Genomic DNA, 22763 nt, shown 5'->3' on the forward strand with positions numbered 1-22763 from the left:
GACACCGTCCTCTTCTCTACTGACACCGTCCTCTGCCCTACTGACACCGTCCTCTTCTCTACTGACACCATCCACTGCTCTACTGACACCGTCCTCTGCCCTACTGACACCGTCCTCTTCTCTACTGACACCATCCACTGCTCTACTGACACCGTCCTCTGCTCTACTGACACTGTCCTCTGCTCTACTGACACCGTCCGCTGCTCTACTGACACCGTCCTCTTCTCTACTGACACCGTCCTCTGCCCTACTGACACCGTCCTCTTCTCTACTGACACCATCCACTGCTCTACTGACACCGTCCACTGCCCTACTGATACCGTCCTCTGCTCTACTGACACCGTCCTCTTCTCTTCTGACACCGTCCTCTGCTCTACTGACACCGTCCACTGCCCTACTGACACCGTCCTCTGCCCTACTGACACCGTCCTCTTCTCTACTGACACCATCCACTGCTCTACTGACACCGTCCTCTGCTCTACTGACACTGTCCTCTGCTCTACTGACACCGTCCGCTGCTCTACTGACACCGTCCTCTTCTCTACTGACACCGTCCTCTGCCCTACTGACACCGTCCTCTTCTCTACTGACACCATCCACTGCTCTACTGACACCGTCCACTGCCCTACTGATAACGTCCTCTGCTCTACTGACACCGTCCTCTTCTCTTCTGACACCGTCCTCTGCTCTACTGACACCGTCCACTGCCCTACTGACACCGTCCTCTGCTCTACTGACACCGTCCTCTTCTCTACTGACACCATCCACTGCCCTACTGACACTGTCCACTGCTCTACTGACACCGTCCGCTGCTCTACTGACACCGTCCACTGCCCTACTGACACCGTCCTCTTCTCTACTGACACCATCCACTGCTCTACTGACACCGTCCTCTGCCCTACTGACACTGTCCTCTGCTCTACTGACACCGTCCTCTTCTCTACTGACACCATCCACTGCCCTACTGACACCGTCCACTGCCCTACTGACACCGTCCACTGCCCTACTGACACCATCCACTGCCCTACTGACACCATCCACTACTCTACTGACACCGTCCTCTGCTCTACTGACACCGTCCACTGCCCTACTGACACCATCCACTACTCTACTGACACCGTCCTCTGCTCTACTGACACCGTCCATGTTTTAAAACATTTAGGGCCGGTTCACACTGCAGGCGCGGCGAGGCATCTCCGACTTGCCTCGCCGCGACCTGCGGCGAGCTCAGCGGTGACTTGCAGAGGACTTCTGTATAGAAGTCAATGCAAGTCGCCCCCGAAGTCGCCCAGAAGTAGTACAGGAACCTTTTTTCTGAGTCGGAGCGACTCGAGTCGCTCCTCTCAGAACGGTTCCATTGTACAGAACGGGGGCGACTTGCGGGAGCGAGGCGAGGCGAGTGGTGTCGCCTCGCATCGCCCGCTGTGTGAACCGGCCCTTAAAAAAGTTTGTTTACATTTATTTATAAGTGTGTGTGTGTATGTATATACAGTGTCTCACAAAAGTGAGTACACCCCTCACATTTTTGTAAATATTTTCTTCTATCATTTCATGTGACAACACTGAAGAAATGACACTTGTCTACAATGTAAAGTAGTGAGTGTACAGCTTGTATAACAGTGTAAATTTGCTGTTCCTTCAAAATAACTCAACACACAGCCATTAATGTCTAAACCGCTGGCAACAAAAGTCAGTACACCCCTAAGTGAAAATGTCCAAATTGGGCCCAATTAGCCATTTTCCCTCCCCGGTGTCATGTGACTCGTTAGTGTTACAAGGTCTCAGGTGTGAATGGGGAGCAGGTGTGTTAAATTTGGTGTTATCGCTCTCACTCTCTCATACTGGTCACTGGAAGTTCAACATGGCACCTCATGGCAAAGAACTCTCTGAGGATCTGAAAAAAAAGAATTGTTGCTCTACATAAAGATGGCCTAGGCTATAAGAAGATTGCCAAGACCCTGAAACTGAGCTGCAGCACGGTGGCCAAGACCATACAGTGGTATAACAGGACGGGTTCCCCTCAGAACAGGCCTCACCATGGTCCACCAAAGAAGTTGAGGTCACGTGCTCAGCGCCATATCCAAAGGTTGTCTTTGGGAAATAGACGTGTAGCACTACCCACAAAGGAGCTGCTAGTTAGATTTTGGGCTTACTATTACCTTCTTTCTCCTCACTTCACATCTAGGGGATGTCCCGTGGTAGATGGCCCAGTAACTCGAGAGACTGACAACAGATCCACTTGAATGGATTTTATTTTCAAAAAACTTAGACAATGAACAGTCTCTTAAATTGGGATCCGAGGGTTGGAAAGGAAGTTCAGGTACTCTTAGTGTCAAAGTCAAAACGTTGAAGAACTTGCTTACTTTGACTGCATCCAGAGAATAGCCATTCGCAACTGGATGATCACTCAAGTTGGACAGTCCCTCTCTCACAAGGCCCAGCAGCCAACAAGGTCCTTACTCAGGAACAAAGTCTTTATCACAGACGTTGTTGTAGAACACGTAGGGAAACTAAACTTGAAGAACACTCGTGTGATACCTGGATCTTTCAGCCTGCTTGGCGATATCCACAAGACCGGATTCTCTTGGGTACTTCAGCCCTTCCAGGCTCTTACTAAGAAACCAACCCGTACGTGGTCTTCTTCTGAAGAGTCCTCCCCTGGAATGCTTGAAGTACACTGGGTCTCTCCCAAACCGGAGACGGCACCCAACCACCTCAGAATCCTCCTTTAGTTTCCTTGCCTTGGGCTAGCCAGCCCCGAGACATCAAAATCGGGTGGATCCGCACCCCAGGCCATAGCCTTCCTGGGGGCTGGTCAGGAGGACCAGGACCATGAAGTCAGTACATCATTCTGGACCGGAACCCAGAACCACGTGACTTCTGCATCTTAAATACCCTCTCCCAGAGGGCAGAGCAAGAGCGCCACTCCCACTGGGTGGGCTAACTTAAGCACCTAACCAGACCATAGTTACATGCCTGCCAGAAGAGACAGTGCCCCCTGTGGCCAGGCTGAACATCTCATAGTCCAGTCAGACTGATGCCGAAGTCTAATTTAGACAATTGTACCCAAACCAAACTGCAGTTCAGGCATAACTTTAACTTTGAAAAATGCATAGCATAGTTGTAAACGTGAGATCTTGATATTAAAGCAGAACTCTGGGACAAGTAAATTGTCCATATACATCAGTCATGTAGATTCTTCTGGAACCTCGGTGAGCTCTGTGTATTTCTTCCAGATCTGTGTGGTAATCCGGTGTGAGACTTCCTGTAATAAAGACCGCTCACTGCTGCTCTCTCTCCTTGTGCAGGGATACTGGTCTGGTCTCCGCCCCCTCCTGTAGTTTTCTGCAGTCTAGCCTGTAGTGGGTGGAGTCTGCTGGGCCCCTCCCACAGCTCTGCTTTCTGCACAGGCTATGCACAGCACAGTGCCGATGTCGCTGCAACTTTTACAAGGTGCGAATTAAGCTTGCAAAGGCATTTAGTGCTAACAAAGCGGATTTTATATTCTTTGCAGCCATTGAGGAATGCATTTATATTAAAGTTTTTGTGCCCAGAGTTCAGCTTTATGTATTTTTGTCATTTTAAATGTGTGGCACAGTCATGTAGAGTGGCACCGAAGAATGTTATCTCCATCTACAGTCTCCAGAACATCGGCTCTATTTCTGGATCCACTTCAGCTCCAGCCATTCAGCTCTAGCTTGGGAGACTTATCTGAAAAAAATGAAATGCTCTTTTTCAGCTTCAGGCCATGGAGAGCTCCAAGCTGTGGCACCTTGCCAACGCCAAAACACCCCCCCCCCCTCCCCCTTCCCCACCCTTGCTGCATGAATATGGAAACTATGGTAGATGCAGTAGGGAGAAAATTCAGGAATGATTTAATATCAGCCAACAAGCTCTGTCCGGTTTCCTTTTCATCTCAGGAGGGAGCGCTGATTTCAAATTTTCGGATGGTTTGTATGGGATGGTGTCAAGTGAGATTGAAGATAATTGCACCAAACAGACATTCAGAAAACATAAATAAATTGTTCTGTATTTCGGTGGTATTTTCAGTGTGACCACTAGATGGCAGAATTTCCATGTGAAAGAAAAGCCTTGTATGGTACATAGGCCCCTTATAATGTTTTACTGGCTTTAGTAATGGCAGTGCTGAGTTTAGATGCTTAATTTTAGATAATTAGATTTAGATAATTGCATAATTATTAATTTTATTGGTGAAACGAATGAACGATCTCCATTACCAGCTCTTCAGATGAGCCTCTGTGACTTTAAAAAAGATCTGCATTATTTCTATCTATACCTTGGTAATTAGGCCCTGCAGCGGTCAGTATGGAGCGTGCCGCATGTACTGTATGTGGGCATTAGGTGAGCTTTTTCAGACACATTTGTGGCTTGTATCCAGTGATACGATCTATGAAAAATATAGGAAAGACTAGAAAAGGAGCCGTTAAAAGAGTTAATTCACCTTTACCAAAAAATAGCCTAATCAGGCCATAAATACTATTATAAAGCCCTAAACTGATCAGCTTTAACCATTTCAGCCCCGGACCATTTTGCTGGCTTAAGACCAGACCACTTTTTGCGATTCGGCACTGCGTCGCTTTAACTGACAATTGCGCAGTCGTGCGACGTGGCTCCCAAAGCAATTGACGTCCTTTTTTCCCCACAAATAGAGCTTTCTTTTGGTGGTATTTGATCACCTCTGCGGTATTATTTTTAACTTTTTGTTATAATAAATATCCCCCCAAAAATATATATAAAAAATAATTTTTTTCCCGCAGTTTAGGCCGATACGTATTCTTCTACATATTTTTGGTAAAAAAATCGCAATAAGCGATTATTCATTGGTTTGCGCAAAAGTTTTAGCATTTACAAAATAGGGATAGTTTTATGTCATTTTTATTAATATATATTTATTTTTTTTTACTAGTAATGGCGGTGATCAGCGATTTTTATTGTGACTGCGACATTATAGCAGACACATCGGACATTTTTGACACATTTTTGGGACCATTATCATTAATACAGCGATCAGTGCTATACAAATGCAGTGATTCCTGCGTAAATGACACTGGCAGTGAAGGGGTTAACCAGTGGGTGGCAGTGTAGGGGTTAAGTGTTCCTAGGGGCGTGTTACTAACTGTTGGGGGCTGGGCTTTCTTTTAGTGAACACTGATCTCTGCTCCAATCACATGGAGCAGAGATCAGCGTCACTTGTTGCTAGGCAGAACTGGGAGATGCTGTTTACAACGGCATCTCCTAGTTCAGCCGCCCCATGAGACGATCGCGGGTATGCCCACGGTGATCGAGTCCGCGGGGCCCGCGACCGGACTCACGGGGGTCCCCGACCAGCAAGCAAGTGCTCCACCGCTGGTGTGCTCGCGATGGCAGGGCGGCAAATTTAAAGGGACGTACAGGTACGCCCATTTGCCTGCCCGTGCCATTCTGCCAACATACATCGGCGTGCGCTGGTTGGGAAGTGGTTAAAAAATATGATTAAATTGCATTTCCCAATTTTCCTGGTGCCTACATGACAGCATACAAATGATTTACACGAGTTCTCAATATGGAGGTGGTTCATGTGAAGCTGTCCCTTTAACCACGTTGCATCCAGGCCAATTCTGACACTTTGCTCCTTTATGTAAAAATCATAATTTTTTTGCTCTAAAATTACATAGAACCCCCAAACATTATATATGTTTTTTAGCAGACACCCTAGAGAATGCAATGGCGGTCATTGCAACTTTTTATCTTGCACGGTATTTGTGTAGTAATTTTTCTATAAAAATACACAGAAAACAGGCCAAAGGCAACTTGATGGTCGATTCATTAGATGTATTATGGTGAGGCAAGTTAGATAATGCATGAATCAGTTAACAGACACGAACAGGTTTAAAGTGGTTGTAAACCCTTACAAACCACTTTGACCTACAGGTAAGCCTAGATTAAGGCTTACCTGTAGGTCCAAGCAATATCTCCTAAACCTATATGGTTTAGGAGATATTTGCCCGAAAACGGGCACCGTTGTCTACGGCGCATGCGCCGTAGACAGCGGCACGCAGGCGCACTGAGTGCGGCAGTTCCAAGAATGGAGCTGCCGCATTTGTCGACTCCCATGCGCATGCGCGGGAGTGACGTCATCGCGGCTTCGCCGAATGACAGCGGCGGAGCTGCATGATGCCACCAGCAAGATGGATGCGGCGGACTACAGGGGACAGCGGCGACTTCGCTGGCTCCTGTGTCAGGTAAGTGACACATAATGGGCTACTATGCGATGCCATGCGATGCGATGCATAGTAGTCCATTATGCTTTACCTTTGCAGGGAAAAAAAGAGGAAGTAAACTCATCAGGGTTTACTTCCTCTTTAAAGGTACTGTACTTGAAGTGAACACTGAACCATAAGATAGATGTCCTTGAGTGCACATTACATACAGCCCTAATAGTTGTTGGTTGTATGTAGGGATGAGCCGAACAGACCCACCCCCCTCCCCCCCCCCACCCGGTTTGGTTCGGTTCGCAGCAGAACATGCAAACAGGCAAAAAAGTTGTGCGAACACCGTTAAAGTCTATGGGACATGCATGTGAAAAATCAAAAGTGCTAATTTTAAAGGCTTACATTCAAGCTATTGCCATAAAAAGTGTTTGGGGACCCGAGTGCTGCCCCAGGGACACATGTAAAAAAAGTTTTAAAAACAGAATTTTTTTCGGGAGCAGTGATTTTAATAATACTTAAAGTGAAACAATAAAAATGAAATATTCCATTAAATATCATACCTGGGGGGTGTCCTTAGTATGCATGTAAAGTGGCGCATCTTTCCCTGTCTTTATAACGGTGCCACAGCAAAATGAAATTTCTAAAGGAAAAAATGTAATTTAAAACTGCTCACGGCTGTAATGTATTGTTGGATATATATATATATATATATATATAGATAAAAATACCAAATATACCAAAAAAAAATGGCATGGATGCCCCCCCCCCCCAAAATCCATACCAGGTCCTTCAGGTCGTGTATGGATATTAAGGGGAACCCCGCACCAAAATTAAAAAGAAAATGGCGTAGGGGTGCCCCAGGCACTATATGCTCTGAACAGCAATATATATATATATATATATATATATATATATATATATATATATATATACTATACGGCAGTGATGGCGAACCTCGGCACCCCAGATGTTTTGGAACTACATTTCCCATGATGCTCATCAACACTGCAGAGTGCTTGAGCATCAGGGGAAAGGTAGTTCCAAAACATCTGGGGTGCCAAAGTTCCCCATCACTGCTATACGGCCTGCCCTATATACTCTGCAGAAAATTGGGCCTTGAGTGGTGGTGGTGGTGGTACCAGAACTCTGGAAGCCCTCACGGTTACTCTCGGTGGGCTCAGGAACGGGCCCTGCTGTGAAATGTTATATCAAAAATTATAATTACATGTCCCTGTTAAACAGGAACAGAAAAATTGGGCCTTTTTAGTGGTGGTGGTGCCACAAAACTGTAACCCTTCACAGATATTCGTGTTGGGCACAGGAACGGGCCCTGCTGGGAAACATGACTGCCAGTTTCTTCCCCTTCTGTGGCACAGCCTCACTCTAGGCCTCACGTTACTCCCTTCCTCAACCTGGGAACCAACATCGGAGCCTTCAAATCGCTGCTCACCCTCCAGCAGCATGTACCCGACACTCCGGTCGAATAATTCTGGGGACTCCTCCGTGCATGATGGTGGGGCCACGGAAGGAGTGACTGTGGGCAAGGAGCCGGTGGAATAGGCCGCCTTTTGCAGTTGCATTGGAAGGCAAACTACTCCGAGCCTAGGTGACAGAGGACGAGGAGGATGAGGACGGCTTCGTTATCCACTCCACCAACTCTTCTGCATGTTCTGGCTCAATCACACGGCCAGCAGCAGCAAAAAAAGGACAAGCGTGCCCCACGGCCACCGGCAGAGGATGCACCATGTCCAGTAAAAAAAATAAAATAATAAAAATAAATAAAAAAATTTAAATTAATAAATAAATAAAATAAAAAAAAGGTTTTAAAACACCCCCAATTCCCGCGCCCACGCCCCATATAGAAAGAGCAAAACCTGTACGCCCTTGTACACACGATCGGACATTCCGACGGAAAATGTCCAATAGGACCGTGTTGTCGGATAATCCGACCGTGTGTGGGCTCCATCAGACTGTTTCCATCGGAATATCCGACCGACAAAGTTTTAGAGCTGGGCTATAAAATTTTCCCCCAACATGATCCAATCGGACTTTGTCTGATCATATGTAGAGAATTCAGATCGGACAAAGTGCCACACATGCTCAGATCAAATTCCTAGACCAAAGCTATTGGCTACTAGCCTGAACGTAGTCCCGTCGTAAAGGAAATAACGTCATCACGTTACGTACGATCGGATTTTCCGACAACTTTGTCCGACCGTGTGTATGCAACACCAGTTTCGGACAAAATCCGACGGATTTGGTTGTCGGAAATGTCCGACCCGTGTGTACAAGGGCTAAAAGCTTTTAAAATGTTGCCTTTGGGGAATTTCGGACACCCTCGTTTTTTTCACGATTCCACGGGTGTGTGCAATTTTAGGACTTGACAGGTTTGGTATCCATTTACTCGACGCAACCCAATCTTTTATATTTTACCAAACATTGGTTACTATATTGTGTTTTTGCACTGAAATACATTTTTGTGTATTTTTTTTCCTGCAAATATGATCCATGTGATAAATAACTGCGCAAATTTTGCACACAAAAAAACCCCCCCAAAAAGCTGCAACTGCCACCATTTTATTCTCCAGGGTCACTGCTTTCATAAAATGAATACTTTTAGGGAGTTTACAGTAAATTCTAACAAAAAAATACGGATTTTAATATGTGTGCAACAAAAAAAAAAATGAAAAAAATTGCCCCAGTAGGCAAATGGGTGGAATAACACGAATTGGTCTTCGTGGTGGTTTACGTACGCCCCCTGCGCACGCCTATGGTCCCAGGATAATGGTACTAAAAGTACAGTTTGTTTTTTAAATGCCCATTTCATGTCATATTAATATTGTGAATTTTTAGGAGAAAATTATTAGTAGATGAAATATCAGCTGCAGTTAAAATGTCCGGGTCCCCGACCCTGACACTGTAAATGAAACCTGCAAACGGTGGTTGCAGACTTCATGTATAAATATATTGTAACAGCATCATGATGGAATATCTTCTTGCGGTGCTTATGTGTCGATTAAAGGCTTCTGATGTGAAAGGGGGGCTCTGGTGTGCAGAGGGGGGGCTCTGATATAAAAAAAAAGGGGGCTGCTGATGTGAAAAGAGAACTACTCTAATGTGCAGAGGGGGCTCTGATATGAAGGGGGGCTTTGGAAGAGAACGGGGGGCTCTGATGTGCAGAGGAGGGCTCTGGTCTACAAAGGGAGGCTCTGATGTGAAGAGGGGGCTCTGATGGAAAGGGGGCTATAATAAGAAATGAGGGGCTCTGGTGGAAGGGGGCTATAATATGATGATAGGGGTTCTGATTTGAATATGGGGCTTCTGATGTGAAGGGGGGGGGAGGGGGGGGTGGGCTCTGATGTTCAAAGTCAGGCTCCGATGTACAAAGGGAGGCTCTGATGTGAAGAGGGGTCTCTGGTGGAAGGGGGGCTATAATATGAACATAGGGGGGTTCTGGTTTGAATAGGGGGCTTCTGATGTGAAGGGGGGGGGGCTCTGATGTGCAGAGGAGTGCTCTGATGTACAAAGGGAGGCTCTGATGTAAAGAGGGGGCTCTAATGGAAGGGGGGCTATAATAAGAAAAGGGGGGCTCTGGTGGAAAAGAGCTATAATATGAAGATAGGGGTTATGATTTGAATAGGGGGCTTCTGATGAAAGGGGGGCTCTGATGTGAAGAGGGGATGCTGGTGGAAGGGGGTTATAATATGAAGAGGTGGGTTCTGATGTGAATAAGGGGCTTCTGATGTAAAGAGGGGACTTTGATGGAAGGGGGCTATGAATATGAAGAGGGGGACTCTGATGTGAAGACAGGGCTCTGATGGAAGGAGGGGCTCTGATGTGAAGGGGGGGCTCTGATGTGAAGAGAGGGGGCTCTGATGGAAGGGGATTATAATATGAAGTGGGGGACTCTGCTGTGAATAGGGGGCTTCTGATGTAAAGAGGGGGCTTTGATAGAAGGGGGCTATAATATGAAGAGGGGGACTCTGATGTGAAGAGGGAGGGCTCTAATGAAAGGGGGGCTCTAATGTGAAGAGGGAGACTGTATTGTGAAGAGGAAGACTCTGATGTGAAGAGGGGGGCTCTGATGGAAGGGAGGCTCCCATGAGAAGAGGGGGCTCTGATGGAAGTGGGGGCTATAATATATAGAAGGCGGCTCTGATGAAATTGGGGCTCTATTGTGAAGAGGGGGCTCTAATGTAAAGAGGGTACTCTGATGGAAGGGGGGCTATAATAAGAAAAGGGGGGCTCTGGTGTAAGGGGGCTATAATATGAAGATACAGGTTCTGGTTTGAATAGGGGGCTTCTGATGTGAAGGGGGGGCTCTGATGTAAAGGGGGGGCTCTGATGTAAGGAGGGCTCTGATGTAAAGAGGGGGGCTCTGATGGAAGGGGGTTATAATATGAAGAGGGGGGCTCTGATGTGAATAGGGGGCTTCTGATGTAAAGAGGGGGGTTTGATGTAAAGAGGGGGATTTGATGGAAGGGGGCTATAATATGAAGAGGGGGGCTCTCTGATGGGAAGAGTGGGGCTCTAATGAAAGGTGGGCTCTGATGTGAAGAGGGAGACACTGATGTGAAGAGGGGGGCTCTGAAGGAACGGAGGCTCACATGTGAAGTGGGGGCTGTGTTAAAAGGGGGTCTATAATATGTAGAAGGCGGCTCTGATGAAATTGGGGCTCTATTGTGAAGAGGGGGTTCTGATGTGAAGAGGGGGGCTCTGATGTGAAGGTGGGGGCTCTGATTGAAGGGTGGGCTCTGATGTGAAGGTGGGGGCTCTGATTGAAGGGTGGGCTCTGATGTGAAGGTGGGGGCTCTGATTGAAGGGTGGGCTCTGATGTGAAGGTGGGGGCTCTGATTGAAGGGTGGGCTCTGATGTGAAGGTGGGGGCTCTGATTGAAGGGTGGGCTCTGATGTGAAGGTGGGGGCTCTGATTGAAGGGTGGGCTCTGATGTGAAGGTGGGGGCTCTGATTGAAGGGTGGGCTCTGATGTGAAGGTGGGGGCTCTGATTGAAGGGTGGGCTCTGATGTTAAGGTGGGGGCTCTGATTTAAGGGGGGGGGGCTCTGATGTGAAGATGGGGGCTCTGATGGAAGGGGACCTATAATATAAAGAGATTGGTTTTAATATGGAAGGGGGGGGCTCTGATGTGAAATTATTTCTTGTAACGTGTTTATTAATTCATTTACATTGTAATCATTAATTTCTAAAACTGATTTATTATTTTTGGCCTGCAATTTATTTATTTTTTGAACCATCCAATGCGGCCCTCGTACTGAGCAGAATGGAGACCCCCGATCTGCAGCATATGACCCTCTGGGCCCGATAATTGCTCAGGGAGGTGACATGGATTACCAGGCCCTGAATTTTCTGCAATCCATCAATTGCTGCAAATGAAACTGAGAGCTGGAAATCCAGAAATGTTGGGGGGCCGGAGACATTTTTCTGGAATCCTCCTGAGCTCAGCGGGTCCTCAGAATTATTTGCCCCCGGGTGCAGGTAAAAGAAGATCAAAATGAATGTTGGAATCTTTGTCCTGCAGCTCCCAGGCATTCCATGGACAACCTTCAATGCAGAATTACAGACCGGTTTTTAATTCCCTGTTAAAACCCATAGGGGGCGCAATAACAACAGAAAAGAGCAACGTGTTAAATGCACACAATGATAAAAAAAATTGCTCTAATTGATCTGTAAAACTGCAAATCTTTTGTGAATCAAGAGAATGCACAAAGTTTATGTAGGAGGACGCACGTTGATATCCATTTTTAAAGCAAAACAGAATGTTTGAAAAAAAAATGACCACTTGCTATGCAGAATTTTTTTTTTTCATTTTTCACACTAACGTGTGAAATCTGAAATAGTAACAAACTATTACTTTCAAATTTGGCTGTCAGTGAACGTAATGAATACAAATTTATCCAAAGTTGCAAATTATCCGAAATAACAAATGCCGCATCTAAACGAAAAGGAACGGAAAAAATTAATAATTAATAATAATAAAAAGTTTTTATTATTATTATTATTTGTTATTTATTATTATAAATGTCAAATTTACGAATTTCCGAATGTCAAATTTCCGAATGTACGAATTTCCGAATGTACGAATTTCCGAATGTACGAATGTCAAATTTACGAATGTACGAATGTACGAATGTCAAATTTCCAAATGTACGAATGTACGAATTTCCGAATGTACGAATGTCAAATTTACGAATGTACGAATTTACGAATGTACGAATGTCAAATTTACGAATGTATGAATGTCAAATTTACGAATGTACAAATGTACGAATTTCCGAATGTACGAATGTCAAATTTACGAATGTACGAATGTACGAATTTCCGAATGTACGAATGTCAAATTTACGAATGTATGAATTTCCGAATGTACGAATGTCAAATTTGCGAATGTACAAATGTACGAATTTCCGAATGTACGAATGTCAAATTTACGAATGTACGAATTTACGAATGTACGAATGTCAAATTTACGAATGTATGAATTTACGAATGTACGAATGTCAAATTTACGAATGTATGAATGTCAAATTTACGAATGTACAAATGTACGAATTTCCGAATGTACGAATGTCAAATTTACGAATGTACGAATGTACGAATTTCCGAATGTACGAATGTCAAATTTACGAATGTATGAATTTCCGAATGTACGAATGTCAAATTTGCGAATGTACAAATGTACGAATTTCCGAATGTACGAATGTCAAATTTACGAATGTACGAATGTACGAATTTCCGAATGTACGAATGTCAAATTTACGAATGTATGAATTTCCGAATGTACGAATGTCAAATTTGCGAATGTACAAATGTACGAATTTCCGAATGTACGAATGTCAAATTTACGAATGTACGAATTTACGAATGTACGAATGTCAAATTTACGAATGTATGAATTTCCGAATGTACGAATGTCAAATTTGCGAATGTACAAATGTACGAATTTCCGAATGTACGAATGTCAAATTTACGAATGTACGAATGTACGAATTTCCGAATGTACGAATGTCAAATTTACGAATGTACGAATTTATGAATGTACGAATGTCAAATTTACGAATGTACGAATTTACGAATGTACGAATGTCAAATTTACGAATGTATGAATTTCCGAATGTACGAATGTCAAATTTGCGAATGTACAAATGTACGAATTTCCGAATGTACGAATGTCAAATTTACGAATGTATGAATTTCCGAATGTACGAATGTCAAATTTACGAATGTACGAATGTACGAATTTCCGAATGTACGAATGTCAAATTTACGAATGTACGAATTTACGAATGTACGAATGTCAAATTTACGAATGTACGAATGTACGAATTTACGAATGTACGAATGTCAAATTTACGAATGTACGAATGTACGAATTTCCGAATGTACGAATGGCAAATTTACGAATGTACGAATGTACGAATTTCCGAATGTACGAATTTATGAATGTACGAATTTACGAATGTCAAATTTACGAATGTACAAATGTCCGAATGTACGAATGTCAAATTTACGAATGTACAAATGTCCGAATGTACGAATGTCAAATTTACGAATGTACGAATGTACGAATTTCCGAATGTACGAATGTCAAATTTCCGAATGTATGAATTTCCGAATGTACGAATGTCAAATTTACAAATGTACGAATTTACGAATGTACGAATTTACGAATGTCAAATTTACGAATGTACGAATGTACGAATGTACGAATGTACGAATGTCAAATTTACGAATGTACGAATTTATGAATGTACGAATTTACGAATGTACGAATGTACGAATGTCAAATTTACCAATGTACGAATGTACGAATTTACGAATGTACGAATTTACGAATTTACGAAATGGGTTTTCGTTAATTCGGATATTTCCGCATTAATGAATTTGTCGAAAAATGCGTTAAAAACAAAGTAATTCGGAACGAAGCTAATTGCACATGTCTACAAATTATGGTTCCTAAAACGCTCCACAGGCAGCGCTTTAAAAGCCTTTACAGGTTATCAGTGTAGATTTAATGGTGAATGATGGTCCTACAATTATTGCTTTCAGGGTGGTATTGTGGTGATACCTCGACTGTGAGGGCCAATCGTTGTTTTCATACATGTGTGTGCATTTTAATTTGTATATATGCACGAGGAAAGTGGAGGTGCATTTTCTGTAAATTATTTTTATTTATTTTATTTATTATTTTTAATAATTTTTTACACTTTTTACATTTTTAACTTTATTGCTATCACAAGGAGGCTAACAAGTCCCCTATGTGATAGCCTTGGAGAGGTGACAGGTACTGTTTAAGGAAACATTGGGGGTCTATTAGGCTGGATTCACACCTCTGAAGTTTGCTTTTCTGCAGTGCTTTTTTGCGGTGCTTTTTGCACACGCGTTTTTTGGCAAATTTTTCGCGTGCTTTTGATACCTTTTGCATTTTTTATTCTTTTTTTTTTTGCCCAATTTTTTGTTGGGTGTATTAACCACTTCAGCTCCAGAAGGATTTGCCCGCTTAATGACCAGGCCATTTTTTGAGTCGCTTTAACTGACAATTGCGCGGTGGTGTGATGCTGTACCCAAATAATTGATGTCTTTTTTTTCCCCCCACAAATAGAGCTTTCTTTTGGTGGGATTTGATCACCTCTGCGTTTTTTATTTTTTGCGCTATAAACAAAAAAAGGGCAAAAAAAAAAAAAAAAAAAAAAAATTTTATTTACTTTTTGCTATAATACATATCCAAAAAATATATATATAAAATATAGGCCGATATGTATTCTTCTACATATCCTTGGTAAAAAAAAAAAAAAACTCAATAGGCGTATATTGATTGGTTTGCGCAAAAGTTATACAAACTATGGGTTAGATTTAAGGACTTATTTATTTTTATTGTTTTTTTACTAGTAATGGCGGCGATCTGCGTTTTTTTAGCGGGACTGCGCCATTCGCATCTACAAACTATGAGATAGATTTAGGGACTTTTATTTATTTTTATTGTTTTTACTAGTAATGGCGGCGATCTGCGATTTTTTTTAGCGGGACTGTGACATTGTGGCAGACAAATCAGACCCCAAATGACACTTTGTGGGGACCAGTGACATTATTACATTGATCGGTGCTGTAAAAATGCACTGATCAATGTATAAATGTCACTGGCAGGGAAGGGGTTAACACTAGGGGGGCGATCAAGTGGTTAAATGTGTTCCCTGGGTGTGTTTTAACTGTAGGGGGGGGGGTGGGCTGCCAGGGACATGATAGAGATCTTTGTTCCCGATCACTGGGAACAGCAGATCTCTGAGATGTCCCCTGTCAGAACGGGGATCCCCCTTGTTTACAAAGGCAGATCCCCGTTCTGCCCCTGTGTACAGCGATCGCGGGCGGCCGGCGGACATCGAGCACAGGCATACGCCTGCAATCTCGCATGCACAGACCGACGTACCGGTAGGTCGGTTTTGCACAGGAGAGCCGATCACATCCTTGCCGCTCTTACAGTAAAGAACCCTCTACATAATCTATTTTCTTCTAATTTTATAGATATTTGAATTCATAGATATGAACGTATCCCATAGGAAACCATGTTCAATGGACTATTAGTGCGTTTCTGCAAAAAAGCATTAAAAAAAAATGCATAGAGCCTTAGAACCCCCCAAATGTTTCCCCTGCCCTCCAATGCAGCTAATCAAGCACATATTGTGCATTAGGTGTGTTTACCTTTGTCCCCCCTCCAAAGAAAAGCCGTTGGGTTCCTCGCTCTGAACGTTTCTGGAAGATCTGATGCACATATGGCCGTCCTCACCTTCAGATGTTGCTATTGTCTGAATTAGTATGGGGGGGGGGGGTCCAACAACACAGGAAGACCCCCAATACCATGAAGGATAAAAGAGAAAGTCTACAGTGGTGTGAAAAAGTGTTTGCCCCCTTCCTCATTTCCTGTTCCTTTGCATGTTTGTCACACTTAAGTGTTTCGGAACATCAAACCAATTTAAACAATAGTCAAGGACAACACAAGTAAACACAAAATGCAATTTGTAAATGAAGGTGTTTATTATTAAAGGTGAAAAAAAATCCAAACCATCATGGCCCTGTGTGAAAAAGTGATTGCCCCCCTTGTTAAAACATACTATAACTGTGGTTGTCCACACCTGAGTTCAATTTCTCTAGCCACACCCAGGCCTGATTATTGCCACACCTGTTCACAATCAAGGCATCACTTAAATAGGAGCTGCTTGACACAGTAAGGTCCACCAGAAGATCCTTAAAAGCTACACATCATGCCGAGACCCAAAGAAATTCAGGAACAATTGAGAAAGAAAGTAATTGAGATTTATCAGTCTGGAAAGGGTTATAAAGCCATTTCCAAAGCTTTGGGAATCCAGCGAACCACAGTGAGAGCCATTATCCACAAATGGCGAAGACATGGAACAGTGGTGAACCTTCCCAGGAGTGGCCGGCCGCCCAAAATTACCCCAAGAGCGCAGCGACGACTCATCCAAGAGGTCACAAAAGACCCCACAACAACGTCCAAGGAACTGCAGGCCTCACTTGCCTCAGTTAAGGTCAGCGTTCATGCCTCCACCATCAGGAAAAGACTGGGCAAAAATGGCCTGCATGGCAGAGTTCCAAGGAGAAAACCACTGCTGAGCAAAAAGAACATCAAAGCTCGTCTCAATTTCTCCACAACACATCTTGATGATCCCCAAGACTTTTGGGACAACATTCTGTGGAGCGATGAGACAAAAGTGGAACTCTTTGGAAGGTGTGTGTCCAAGTATATCTGGCGTAGAAGGAACACTGCATTTCATAAAAAGAACATTATACCAACAGTAAAATATGGTGGTGGTAGTGTGATGGTCTGGGGCTGTTTTGCTGCTTCAGGACCTGGAAGACTTGCCGTGATCAAAGGAACTATGAATTCTGCTGTCTACCAAGAGATCCTGAAGGAGAATGTCCGACCATCTGTTCGTGTACTCAAGCTGAAACGAACTTGGGTTCTGCAGCAGGACAATGATCCTAAACACACCAGCAAGTCCACCACCGAATGGCTGAAGAAAAACAAAATGAAGACTTTGGAGTGGCCTAGCCAAAGTCCTGACCTGAATCCTATTGAGATGTTGTGGTATGACCTTAAAAAGGCCGTTCATGCTCGAAAACCCTCTAATGTAACTGAATTAGGACAATTCTGCAAAGATGAGTGGGCCAAAATTCCTCCAGGACGCTGTAAAAGCCTCATTGCACGTTATCGCAAATGCTTGGTTGCAGTTGTTGCTGCTAAGGGTGGCCCAACCAGTTATTAGGTTTAGGGGGCAATCACTTTTTCACACAGGGCCATGATGGTTTGGATTTTTTTTCACCTTTAATAATAAACACCTTCATTTACAAATTGCATTTTGTGTTTACTTGTGTTGTCCTTGACTATTGTTTAAATTGGTTTGATGTTCCGAAACACTTAAGTGTGACAAACATGCAAAGGAACAGGAAATGGGGAAGGGGGCAAACACTTTTTCACACCACTGTATGTGGATTCAGGTATCAGCCTGAATTATAGAAAGGATTCTTCACATCTCAGATTAGAAGTATGCTCAAAAGAGAAAAAGTTGGGCCTTTAAAGTGGTTGTAAACCCTTACAAACCACTTTGACCTACATGTAAGCCTAGATTAAGGCTTACCTGTAGGTCCAAGCAATATCTCCTAAACCTATATGGTTTAGGAGATATGCCGTAGACAGCGGCGTGCAGGCGCACTGAGCGCGGCATTTCCAAGAATGGAGCTGCCGCGCGTGTCGACTCCCGTGCGCATGCGCGGGAGTGACGTCATCGCGGCTTCGCCGAATGACAGCGGCGGAGCTGCGAGACCCCACCAACAAGATGGATGCGGCGGACTACAGGGGACAGCGGCGACTTCGCTGGCTCCTGTGTCAGGTAAATGACACATAATGGGCTACTATGCGATGCGATGCGATGCATAGTAGTCCATTATGCTTTGCCTTTGCAGGGAATGAAAGAGGAAGTAAACTCATCAGGGTTTACTTCCTCTTTAAGGCTGGGTTCACACTGCTGCGGGGGGAGATCCGGATGTGATTCGCACCGCATTGCAGTGCAAATCACATCCGATCTCCGTAGCGATGCGAGTTCAGCCATAGTAGTATAGTATGGCTGAATTCGCATCGCTCCCGCAGCAAACTCGCACGGGACCCTTTTTTTGGTCCGCAGCAGAATCGGATCGCATGGGTGTTCACACCATGCGATCCGATTCCTGTGCGAGTGTGCAGATCGCACTGCGATATGCGGACGGATCTGGGGGTGTCATTAACATTTCATTGACACTCCCAGCCGTTCGCATAGGGCAGTGTGAACTGCCGGCGGGAGGCATGCGATGCGGGAAAACGCAGCAGATTCGCGGCGTTCCCGCATCGCTGTGGTATGAACCCGGCCTAAAAGTGCTGAAAACCTCCCTTTGGAATAACTAGTTGTACACCATATAAAGATAAAACATTAATTTAATAAATTGATTAAAATGGGTCTCAAAACAACATAAGACACTACATTAAAACATAATGTACCAGCATCGTACTACGAAATCCCACGCACACTCCCTCTTGTCTCCAAAAAGTAATATACTCTCTAATAACTGATCAGATATAGCATAGATATCAAAGACTACATCAGTCGAGGGAAATTGAAACAGAGCAGGCAACCCAACCAACGTGTTTCGCCTTGTCGGCTTCTTCAGGGGGTCTTGATGGAGGGCAGATGGGTAAGTAGAGATGATTTAATATATACCGATTCTGGGGTACCCAATGAGGGCACAAACACACTTCCACCAAAGCACTATGTGTGAATCGGGTGTCTGTCCAACATCAAACATCCGGTTGGAGCATTTTCCGTTGTCATCCTTGGGGATCAGTCCTTTGGACCAATTGGCTGTAATGTGAGTATGGGGTGCCTCACAGAGGCCACATGCTTCTCTTCTAACCTCAACCATCATTGAATGTTATAGCTTTCCGATACTTACTATTTTCTAGATCTCTTGCACATACATCAACTCCTGAGGAAGCGAGCAGCGCTCACGAAACGCGTTGAGTACAAAAGATATGTATATATATATATACATCATATCAGATATCTCCATCACATATCAGGTATCTCCAGTATTGTAACAGACATGTTTATGGCTGTAAGCTATATGCTTCATGATGTTTTTATGCTCATTTATGATTATGCTTTTGGAATTTTCAATACATTTCTTATTAATTCACTCTACTCATTTGTTATGGCCTCTATGATCAACTCATTCAACGACCCATGGGCTAACCCTTTTTTTGTCCAACATCAAACAGGCAGGCAGATCAGCCCAAAGGGGGGGGGGGGGTGGTTGGGGGTACCAAAAAGAGCCAAAAGGGGATCCAATGCACATGGATACACAATTATACTATTGCAATTCGAAAATTCAAAAAACAGGCACTAAAAAGCACTATCGGTTCAATTTAGGAGTACACAGCTGAGACAAGCTTCCATGACCGAGGTGATAAGCACGGTATCAAAATCTACAATCCTACAAGAATGTTCCTTTAGTTTTGTTCAACATGAGTGGAAACTTGGCTGTGTCATAGAAACGTGCCTCCAAGCAAAGACCGGAATCAGTATATATTAAATCACCTCTACTTATCCATCTGCCCTCCATCAAAACCCCCTGAAGAAGCCGACAAAGGCGAAACGCGCTGATTTGAGTTTGCCTCCTTTGGTTATTAATTTCCCTCGACTCGTGTAGTCTTTGATATCTATATGACTATATCCGATCAGTTATTAGAGGGTGTATTACATTTTGGAGACAAGGGGGAGTGCATGGGGTTTAGTAGTAGGATGCTGGTGCATTATGTTTTAATGTAGCGTTATTCAATTCAATGAATGTTTTATCTTTATATGGTGTACGGCTAGTCATTCCAAAGGGAGGTTTTCAGCACTTTTAAAGTTCCAACTTTTTTTTTCCTCTTTTGTGCATACTCCGAATTATACAATAAATGACGAGTCCGGGTCGCCTGCTGGGTTTTGATGTCAGAATCCGAGGAATGCAGCCGGTTTGCCAAACGCTGGCGGGGATGTATGTTCGGAAGGATTGGAGATGGGGGGTGGGGGGGGGGGGCGACACATGGACGAGAAGAGAGAAAAATATGAACAATGACCTGAAATAACACAAGGAATTCATATACTGAACACCATCTCTACATGCAGTGTACAGTCATTATCACCATACAATAGCTATGCTGATAGTGGCCCTTTAATATCTTTAAAGACAACATCTCTGCGAAGGGCGCCCTCTAGTGACGGTTGTTGGTGCCTCTATAAAACTGTCCCTCTTTACCTTGGTTAGGAAGGAAAAAATTTCACACAAACAGCCGCCATCTAGGCGTGTATTTAAACTGGAAAAGTGGCAAAAAGTAGATAAAAAAAGATAAAAATGAATAACCCATTAAAAGATTAAAATAAAAATAGATATTGCTTTCCGGAGATTTCCCTTGCAGTACTTTTTTTCTGCCACTAGGTGTCTAATGGCCAGGATTAGTCAACCCACTTCCTTCAAACACCCTAGACCCCCCCCTCCCCCTCAGCCTGTGACTGGACAGTGAAAGGAGAAGCCGCACGGGGATGAGCTCATCTCTCTGGCACTCCGCTCTCTCCTCCTATCATCATGCATCTTGTCTGCACGCCTGGCTATTCAGGGACTGCAAGAGGCTGATACCAGGTCACATTAAAAGGCTCTGAGCACAAATCTTTGTTAACTGCCCCCCCCCCCATTCCGTCCAGATCATATGCCCCCCCCTCCTCTTCCCATAGGTGTGTGCAGCCTGCAGCAGGGGGAATCTGCAACACACATAGTAATTAGGGTGTGCCCAGGCACACCTGGCCCACCCCCTATGTGGAGCTCTCCCCATTCAATTTTCCCTCCCTGAAACAGATCTCAGATCAGCACCGTCCAAAACAGGGGGACGTCCCTCCTACTGGCTCCACCTCGTCTTGTGGATGATACATCCACGAAACACGCCACAAGAGATGCAGGTCGGGTACCATGGGTGCCTGGCGCTGGCGCTCCCCTGCCAGGTAGTTTTTTTAGAACTAAGCGCTGGAACTTGTTTTTTTTTTTGTTTTTTGTTTTTTTATCCCAGGACGGTCCTGGGGAATCTGGGACAATTGAGAGGTATAATTTATTGCACACAGGCCAGCCGCCCCTGTGACCGCCTATTCTTTGCAACTGTCACTCGGCACTGCTGGAATTTACAAAATATATACAACACTTGCACCGTGCCAAGCTGGACCAATATAACTATACAATACACATCATACCTGGAGGTCAGATTTAATACATTGCGCATTACCATTAACAGGTGCATCTCATAAAATTAGAATATCATCAAAAAGTTCATTTGCTTCAGTAATTGAATTCAAAAAGTGAAGCTCATATACAGTATCTCACAAAAGTAAGTACACCCCTCAGATTTCTGTAAATCTTTTCTTCTCTCTTTTCATGTGACAACACCGAAGAAATGACACTTGTCTACAATGTAAAGTAGTGAGTGTACAGCTTGTATAACGGTGTAAATTTCCTGTCCCCTCAAAATAACTCAACACACAGCCATTAATGTCTAAACCGCTGGCAACAAAAGTCAGTACACCCCTAAGTGAAAACATCCAAATTGGGGCCCAATTAGCCATTTTCCCTCCCCCGGTGTCATGTGACCCGTTAGTGTGACAAGGTCTCAGGTGTGAATGGGGAGCAGGTGTGTTAAATTTGCTCTCACTCTCTCATACTGGTCACTGGAAGTTCAACATGGCACCTCATGGCAAAGAACTCTCTGAGGGTCTGAAAAAAAAAAAAATTGTTGCTCTACATAAAGATGGCCTAGGCTATAAGAAGATTGGCAAGACCCTGAAACTGAGCTGCAGCACGGTGGCCAAGACCATACAGCGGTATAACAGGACGGGTTCCACTCAGAACAGGCCGGAGCGATGTGAGTGCCCGAAAACCGTGATCTCGTCACTCCTGCGCACGGGAGTTTTCTTCCCGGCAGGGTCTGGCGTCTGCCGGACTTTCACCCGGGAATCCCCGGAGCGCATGCGCCACTGAAGTCAGCGGCTCATTGCGAGGGGAATATCTCCTAAACCGTACAGGTTTAGGAGATATTCTTTTTTACCTATAGGTAAGCCTTATGCCCCGTACACACGAGCGGACTTTTCAACATCCAAAGTCCGAAGGACTGAGTCCGTCAGACTATCCGATCGTGTGTGGGCTGCAACGGACTTTTGACTCGCCAAAGTCTGACGGACTTTAGAATATGGAACATGCTTCAAATTTTCCCGAAGGAACTCCGCCGGACCCGGTCCCCTTCGAAAAATCCGCTCGTGTGTATGCTACTCCGACGGACTAAAACCGACGCTAGGGCAGCTATTGGCTACTGGCTATGAACTTCCTTATTCGAGTCAGGTCGTACGTCATCACGTTCGAATCCGTCGGAGTTTAGTGTGATTGTGTGTGGCCAAGTCCGTTCGGCCTAAAAG

Source organism: Lithobates pipiens, unplaced genomic scaffold, assembly GCF_037356315.1.
Source record: "Lithobates pipiens isolate NorthernLeopardFrog02 unplaced genomic scaffold, aLitPip1_a1.2 Scaffold_8, whole genome shotgun sequence".
Classification (NCBI taxonomy): Eukaryota; Metazoa; Chordata; class Amphibia; order Anura; family Ranidae; genus Lithobates; species Lithobates pipiens.